Below are 9575 nucleotides of genomic sequence, written 5' to 3'. Positions count from 1 at the left end.
GAAAGATTTCCTGCCATGACAGTGGTTGGCTTTAGCTATGTGTAGTCAGGTAATCATTTAGGTGTTCCATAAATGTCATGACTGTTCATTTCTCATTTTCACGGATCAGGCAATCAAGAATATAGATAAAAAACAGAACTTTTCATGACAACAAATTACTGTAGTTACACCATTTCAACCCCTAAATAGAAGAACTGGATAAAAAGGTGCTGCCCTGCCTAACATAACTGTATTTTCCAGGTTTAAAATGATAACCCTGAGAGAAATAGTGTGAATAGTACTTGTTTTGCTCTAATACAAATCCTTAGTCTCTGGAGCACATAACCATAACTCCTGTTTCAACTTTTTAACATAATTTTTTGGGATTATAATTACATTATTTCTACTGTTTCTTTTCTGCCTCCAAGGCCTCCCATAGCCCCTTCCTTGTGTTCTCATCCATGACCTCTTTTTGGTTAACAACAGAGGTTGTTTGAATGTGTTTGGTTGCAGAATCTCCCAGCTTTGAAGCAAAGGGTTGGCTATGCTGGACATTGATTATCTAGTTGAATGTGCACACATAGGACCCTGTGCCTTGTAAGAGGAACGGGAAGTGCTCTGGGAGAGTGGAGGATTTTACTGAACTATGAATTTCCCAGATAAGTAACCTCTCTGACTGTAGTGTGGAGGGCAAAGCTAGGAGGGCTTCTGTGGCTTGAGTCACTTGATTTCTGCTCACCTAGTAGGGTAACTGCTAATGTCCTGAAGCTCAGCAATGTTGTACTAACTAATGAGAAACTTTTGGAAGGCTTAGCCATCAGGAGCACCAGTGAGAGGTAGCTTACAGGTTCTTTCCAGGATTCTCCTCATGTTCTGCTGTGGAACCACAGTAGACCCAAGGCATGCCATGGTGAGTGTGTGGGCCACTGTATCCAGATCAGGAAAAGCAGTTTGGCTAAGCTATCAGAATCATGACTGCTTGGACTGGGATGGACCATGAGCCAGATTGAGGTTCTGTTGGTCCCTGTGTTGACCTAGGCAGTGGACCTAGGCCTCTGAGCTTTGTTGAGTGTGGATTCCCTTGGGAGAAGGAGGTTCTACCATCCTGGCATGGGAAGACTATGAGCCAGTAATATAACTGTCCATGTGCACACACAGGCATTGCTTTTGTTGTGCAGTGGGAAGACTGATTGGAAAACAAAGTCTGGTTTCTCGAAGTTCTGGATATTACATTCCACTTTTTGGTTTGTCTTACAAATGTTACAGATAGTTTAAAAACTGATAGAAAGGAGTGTATGGGCATCATCCTTTAGAAATACAGGATTAGAATGCTTTCAACTTTCTGCTACTGATAGTCACCATGCTGTGTTTCAGTGAAGTTCAGTTCCAGGGCACAAAAGGAGTTTCTGAGCTGTAGAGGTATTTCAGGTAGTATAGTATTTTGCAGGTGAATAGGGAAGATGCCACATCTTGTAACATCATCCATGTGGCAGGAAACAGTAAATTATTTTTCACATTATTATTTGATTGGACATCATTGAGGCTGGGTTTGCCTGAAACCACAAGGGGCAGTAGATGCTATAGGGCCATAGAAGGCTCTGGAAGAGATCACCTACATTTGCTGGGAGGGCCGTAGAGCATGGGGCCTCTCTGCAAGAAATATCAGTAGCTGGAGGATTAGAAAATTAACAGTTTAAGGGTCACTTTTAATTAATTTTGTTGGAGTTGTGAAATCTGTGTTTATTTAATTTCTGTACACATAGAATCATAGGTAGCTGTGTTTGGCTGAGTTTCCTTTGGTATTTTGGTTAAAAGGTGATTTTCCTGCTTTTGTTCTTGGCTTTTTCTCTCCATCCTCTGTGGGAACAACAGACCTTGGAGACCCACTTCCCCATCAGCCTGGGAGCAGGCAGCTGTGAGACAATGTTTACTGAAAACATGTTTACTGTAAACACCCTAACTTTGATCTTTCCAATGGCTAGCTGCCTCTTCCTGCCCCCTGCTGCTGACTCTGGTGTCAGGGATATAACCACCAGCCAGGAGGAGAAAAGGTGTGTGTGGCAGAAGCTTTTCTGCAGGGAAACATTTCTTGGGAAGTTCTCTTGAGCCTTCTTGGGGAGCATAAAGTTTTCTTAAGGCAACAGACTGATCTCTGTGTCATCAATACCGACACCCTGGCCACATTCTCTGATACAGGCTATGCAGCAGATGCAGCAATCCTCTATTCTTTTACAAATATTGTACACATTCTTGAGTATTGTAGGTTCCCTGTTAAATATAGAAGTCATATTGTATCAATGTGTGTGCTGTTGTGTATATATATATATGTGTTTGCATTGAGTATTCTGAGTGTTTCAACTTTGCATGCAGCTTTGGTATCAGCTGTCCTTTTATAAATTGTTTGGCATTGTTTTGGATTATATTCAATGTATGGTGCAAATTGACCATAAACAACATCTTAATATTGGTGCATCATGTTCCCTAGGATCATTTATATACTTTATTTACGTGTTGTTAATCTGTGAGACTTTTAGTGTTGTGGATAAAAAGTATTAGTGGGCTTGGCAGGTGACTCAGCACATATTCTTCTTGGTGATGACCTGAGTTCAGATTCCAGAACCCAAATTAAGAGACTCATAACTACCTGCTACTCTAGTTTCAGGGGATCTGATAGATTCTTTTCTGGTGTGTCACCTGTACACAAATGGAAGACTTTCGCTCCAACATACAAACATACACATAAAAAAATAGACAAATTAGTTTTCAAAATTTCTTTTGACTCAAAGTAATTAGAGCAAAACAAGTTTTTTTAGGTGTATAATAGAAATCATATATTGGTTCTTTGGAAATCTGTTCTCTTGCATTTATTTTGAAAAGTTTTCCTTTCCTCATCCTGATGTATACTCAAGGCAATCATCACTCATAGAAAAGTGTTCCTGACTTTTGTGAGTAAGAAGGTAGATATGCCTAGTTAGTATTACATTTTAGTATGCCAAGGGTCATCACACAAGGTTCACACTCTGAATTCCCAAATATAGTCTTAAGCCTATCCCACCAGGGCTGCTCATCTGTGCAATGTATTTTAGCTGATGTTCAGGTTCAGTCTCTAACAGAAGTCTCTGATTCATGGGTCATTATCCTGGGGGAGATGCTGTATCCCTAGGGTTGATCAAGGTGATGTCTCTTCACATGTCTATAGTAGAGCTTTGGTCTTTGTTTATATACTGTCCAGTGGATGTCATGTGGCTCTAAGACCTTGTCTGTGGATCTAGAGTGAGCGATACCACTGAGGTCTGGTTATCAGATACAGCCTTGGGTGTAGTGGGGTTCACGATTAAGCTGTTTTTACATGTCTAAAAAAAGATGTCTTTTTTTGACATCTAATGAGATGATCATGTTTTTTTTTTCTTTCAGTTTGTTTCTATGACAGATTTTCATATGTTGAACCATCCATGCATCTCTGCGATGAAACCTACTTTATCAGGGTGGATGATTTTTTTCATGTGCTCTTGGATTTGGTTTGCCAGTATTTTATTGAGTATTTTTTTTAACAATGTTCATGAGGAAGATAGGTGTGTAATTCTCTTTCCCAGTTGAGTCTTTGTGTGGTTTGTGTATCATGGTAACTGCAGCCTCCTAAAAAGAATTTGGCAATGTTCCTTCTGTTTCTATTGTGTAAAACAAATTTTGGTATAATTCTACATTGCATTGAAACCATTCAGCCCTGGGCTTTTTTTTTTTTTTTTGAGAATTTTAATGACTGCTATTTCTTTAGGGATTATAGGTTTAATTTTGGTATGTGCTACCTATCAAGATAATTGTCCATTTCTTTTAGATTTTCCAATTTTGGGGAGTACAGGTTTTTGAAACATGACCTAAAGATTGTCTGGATTTCTTCAGTGTCTGTTGTTTTATCCCCCTTCTTATTTCTAATTTTGTTAATTTCTATATCTTCTCTCTGCCTTTTAGTTGGTTTGGATATCTTGTTGATATCACTGATTCTTGGTATTGTTATTTATTTCTATTTTACTGATTTCAGCCTGGAATTTGATTATTTCCTGCTGTCTACTCCTCCTGGATGTGAGCTTGTTTCTTATTTTCTAGAGCTTTTAGGTGTGCTGTTAAGTCACTCGTGTGAGATTTCTCCAAATTCTTTATGTAAGCACTTAGTGCTATGAACTTTCTTCTTAGCACTGCTTTCATGGTGTTCCCTAAGTTTGGATATGCCATGGATTCATTTTCATTGAATTTTAGGAAGTCTTTAATTTCTATTTTTATTTCTTCCCTAACCCATTGGTAATTCATTTGAGAGTTGTGTTGTGATCTGGTAAGATTGGTGGGGTTATTCCAATTTTTTTCTATCTTTTCAGATTTGCTTTGTGACCAAGTGGATAATTTTAGAGAAGATCCCATGATGTGCTGAGAAGAAGGTATATTCTTTTGTTTTGGGGTGAACTTTTCTGTAAATATCCGTTAAGTATCTTTAGGTCATAGCATCTATTATTTTGCTTATTTCTCTGAAATTTCTATATAGCAGACCTGTCCACTGGTGACAGTGGGATGTTGAAGTTTCCTGCTATAAATATATGGAGTTTGATGTGTTTATTTGGTGCATAAATGTTAACAATTGAGACTTCATTTTGATCGATTTCTTCTTTGAATATGAAATGTTCTTTAAATTAGTTTTAGTTTGAAGCCTATTTTGTTAGATATTTAGGTAGCTACACTGGCTTGCTTCTTAGTTCTATTTGATGGGAAAATTCTTTTTCTCACTCTTTGTTATGCTGGGTGTAGTAGAAGAGAATTTCTGGGTAAACTGGGGGCAGTTGGGGTGGGTGGGTAAGATGGCAACAAGTAGTGTCTTGTTTGCTTGGTTGGTGGTGGAAGGAATGGCAGAGTAATTAAAGGTATATCTAGATGGGGGCATTTTGGGGATAGGGAGGAACCTGTTGCTAGGGAAACACCCAGGAATCCACAAGGATTACCCCAGCTAAGATTCCTAATAATAGTGGATATGTACCCTGAAATGGCCATCCCCTATAATCAGATCGGTGACTAGTTGTCATCAGAGAGCCTTCATCCAATAACTGATGAAAGCAGATGCAGAGATCCACAGCTAAGCACTGGGTTGAGCTCTGGGAGTCCAGCTGAAGACATGGAGGAGTACCCAGGAGCATCAAGGTCACAACAGGGGAACCCATGGAGACAGCTCACCAGAGCTCATGGGAACTCATGGACCCTGGACTGAGAGCTAGGCATAGGACTGAAGTAGGCCCTCTGCATGTGTGAAAATTGTGTATCTTGGTCTGCTTGTGGGGCTCCACGAAGTGGGATCACAAATCATGATGGTTTGCCTCCTCCAGCTTTGATGCAGGGGAAGGAACTTGGTCCTGCCTCAACTTGATGCTATGGTTTGTTGACTCCTATGAGAGGCCGGCCCCTTTCTTTAAGTGGGTGGAGGAGGAGTGGATGGGGCTACATGGGAGGTGAGGGGAGGGAGTGGGAGAAGAGGAGGGAGGGGAAACTGTTCAGTATATAAAATAAATGAAAAAAATTAGTAAAATTAATGAACAGAATGAAAAGGTATCAAAGTTATAATACTGTGCGAGAGGTACCTTGCCTGGTGGGTACAAACCACAGCAGGTAAGGGACAAACACTCCCTGTAGACAGAGCTTACAGGAAATTTTATTAGAGGAAGACCCCCTTGAGGCAATACACAGTGCCAATGGGGACCACATATAAGAATTATTAACAGTTGCATAGCAATCTTCAACTTTGGGCCCCAACAAGAAAAGGAGAAATCATACACTATATATTAAAATTACTAATAAATAAATGATGGAAAATAAATCTCAGGGACTAAAACATACAATTATTAAGCAAAATAATTGTGACAATACAGATGACAGGATATTTATATTTTCTCCATGTTTTGTATGTAACAAGTTGAAAACACATTCAGAAAAAAAAAAAAAAGGAAATACAATCAATCCCAAACAAAAATGTTGTTAATGGTGTAGGGTTGGAGCTGTAGGACACTGAGCTAAGCCAATCATTGCATAGCATCATCCTAACTTGGCCAGTGTCAAGTAGGAGAATGTGGTTCTTGGCCATGGTAGAGGTTTTTCTTATTTTATTAATGAAAAGAACTCAGAGTCCAATAATCTTAATAATTAGCATCTAATGTTTCTTCTAAGCCTTCTTATTTTTGTTACCATTATGAACAAACAAATGATAAACATAAAGCACCAGGAATCATGATTTATGCCATATGGTGTGATAGTAGTTTGTTGAGGATGTTGAGGCTGGGATGTGAGTTCATTTGGCTCTGTGGAAAGAAGACTCTGATACACTTTTAATAATGAACTTAGTCTTTCATAGCTGCTGGGGTCTCCAGCCTCAGTGGACTGCAGTGCTTTCCCTATGGTCAGGGCATTTTACTTTTCTCAGTATTTATACTTTAGCCAGTTGATTACCATATGCTCAGAACAACTTGAATGAGGCTTCCAAAACCACGATGCCAACTGCAAGTCTTGATTCATCGGGTACCACAGGTATGTCTACTAACAGACATTACTTTAACATGGTGATATCCCATTTAAGGAATTCAGAAATAACAGAGGTGACCCTCCTATTCATTTTTCTTTTTAAGTGACTTGGTGATTGTTACATTAGCTGTATTGTCAGTATAATTTTCTTTTCATACATTTATGGTATATTTTAGAACAGTGAACTGTGTTGATGTTCATTTTGACTTCATTCAGGAAGAGTGGGCTTTGCTGGATCCTTCCCAGAAGAATCTCCATAAAGATGTGATGGTGGAGACTATAGGAACCTCACTGCTATAGGTAAGACTATGAATTTTCCTTCCCATTTTAAAATAAGGGGGCAACTGTCTCTTGGTTATTGATGCTCTTCTGTACTTACATTTGAAACTGAGCAAGGATGATGTGAATGAATCAGGCATGTTTATAAGGTTCACTGAAAGCAATAACTTAAATGTTGCACAATTTCCAATAATATATCATATATTTTCTGGTACTATATTTTATGCTACACAGAAGGTAATTTTAATGTACAAGCTAATACAAATATGCCTCAGAACAAATTTCAAGGTGTCTGGAAGTTTTAAATAAAGTAAGTATAATTAAAGTGCATTGATGATTATTAAATTCTCAAAAAACTATATACCTCAGTGTCAAGTAGGTGAATTGTGTTCACAAGGCATAAATTTAAGAGAACAGACAAGGAAACCATGCCTTAATAGGTATCACCATTTTAACCATAGCCTCATGATAGCTATGTTGTGTACCTTCCAATCCATTTAGTTTCATAACACTCATGTTACATAAGGTATGCTCATTGAATAAGTCAAAAATACATGTCCAAAATCCTCTAATAAGCAAATAGTTCATAGTAAAGCTTGTGTTATTCACATACTTTTGACTTTGCTAATTTTAGTGAGAGGAGGACTCAAGAGACAAGGGTGGCTGTTGTGCAGAAACTTATTATCTATACCATATGTCTACGAGGAATAGAAAGTTAAATGGTGTGAATGTAATGTGGACACCTTTTATTTGTTACTCTTCCTTTATTAAGTATATTATATGTCACTCTTGATACAAACCATAAGAACATAGGGATATCTAAAAAAGCAACAAAGCTCTCTCCCTTTCTCTCTCTCTCTCAGAACAATTAGAAGATATGTAGCAGCCCCCCCTTTGAGTATATTTGTTGAATGTGATGCAAGTTATAAGTAATTGCTTTTCCAGCTTCATTGGAACTATATCAACAAACTCACACTTCAGAAAAGCCTTATCATACTAGGAATATGTATATACTTTTGTTTGTCCTGGTTCACTTTACAAATGTAGTATGACTCATACTATAGCAAAATATATGAGTTTTTTCTGTTCTCTTCAAACATGTGAAAAAATCTCATATATACAAAAGATGCTATATGAGTATTATATATATATATATTTATATTTGGTTTTTACAGACAGAGTTTCTCTGTATTGTTTTGGAGGCTATCGGTCCAGCCCGGCCTCGAACTCACAGAGATCCTCCTGCCTCTGCCTCCCGAGTGCTGGGATTAAAGGCGTGCGTCACCACCTCCCGGCTATCATAATCATCTTAAAAGGCATGAAAGAATCCATAATGTAGAGAAAACTTATGAATGGAATGAATGTGGGAAAGCCTTTTTACAACAGAGTTATATCCAAATTCTTAACATTACCCTTACTGGTGAAAACCACTATGAATGTAATCAATGTGCTAAAGGCTTTACACAGGACAGTAATCTCCAAACACATAAAGTAACACATACAGGACAGAAACCCTATGAATGTAGTCAAAGTGGTAAAGCCTTTCACATCACAGTATTCTCTTAATGTATAAAACAACACGTAATGGAGAGGAATTCTATGAAAGTAATGTGGTAAAGCCTTTGTACACCATTGTAGTCTTTGAAATTATGAGAAAAAAATCATGCTGCAGAGAAACTATAAATGTAGTCAGTGTGGTAAGGTTTTACACTTTGTGGTGGTATTCAAGAGTAAAACTTTTAGTGTTCAATCATTGTGTTAAAGCCTGTTCTTATCACAATAGTCTTTGAGAATCCGAAAAAACTTGTACAGAAGAAAGTCTGGCTATAAACGATTTTGTAAGATCTTTAGCCAACACGTTTTAGGTACACGAGCATTCCAGAGAAAATAGTTTCACAGTGTCAACTATCTGTTTAAGCAGTATAATGCCCGTCTTTATTTTGTTTGCACTTTAAACTCATATGGAAAAAATCCTACAAATTTAAATGATAAAGTAACTGTGGAGGAAGTCCTGTGATTATGTCAATAAAGCACTGTTGAGCCAATAGGAATCTAGATAGGTGGGACTAGGAGTCCAGGAGGACTCTGGGAAGGAGGAACACGGAGAGTCAAGATGTACCACCATGGGGTAGGAAGCCCGGAACTATTCTCCGGTAAGAGAAATACTTAGATTAACAATTATGGGGTAGTTAGTTAAGTCAGAGCTAGCCAGTAAGAAACAAACAAGGCCAACAGCTTCATAATTAATATAGCCTCATGTGTGTTTATTTGGGACTGATGGGGCTCTAGAACCAGGCTGGCGGGAAGGCTTCTCTCAAAGAAAAAGCTTCTCTTAACAAGTAACCCTTTTAGATTTCCTCTTCAATGACAGGAAATCACTAATTCAGATATAGAACTTTATGGATGTTTATTTGTGCCTCTTCTGTTGTGATATAGCATAATGTCTACATCACCTCATGAAAGAATTTAATCTGACTCTTGGTTCCAGAGTCATACAGGATCACCATGAAAACAGCAAGGCAACAGGTGTCAGATATGGCAGATATAGCAGGATGCTAAGATCTCACATCCTCAACCTGCAGAATGAACCAGACAGTGGGAACTGGAAATGGTATGCAGATGTCAATTATAAAACCATACCCCCAGTGACATATTACCTCCAGCAGGGCATCATTTCCTTAATCATCTCAAATGATACCACCAACTGGGAAGTATTGATTTCTCTGACTTCAGACCTACATGCTCGCTTTTTGTTATATGAAGCAGAT

The sequence above is a fragment of the Mesocricetus auratus genome, unplaced genomic scaffold, assembly GCF_017639785.1.
Source record: "Mesocricetus auratus isolate SY011 unplaced genomic scaffold, BCM_Maur_2.0 Super-Scaffold_100042, whole genome shotgun sequence".
NCBI classification, from domain to species: Eukaryota; Metazoa; Chordata; class Mammalia; order Rodentia; family Cricetidae; genus Mesocricetus; species Mesocricetus auratus.
Note: the sequence above shows the minus strand (reverse complement) of the source record.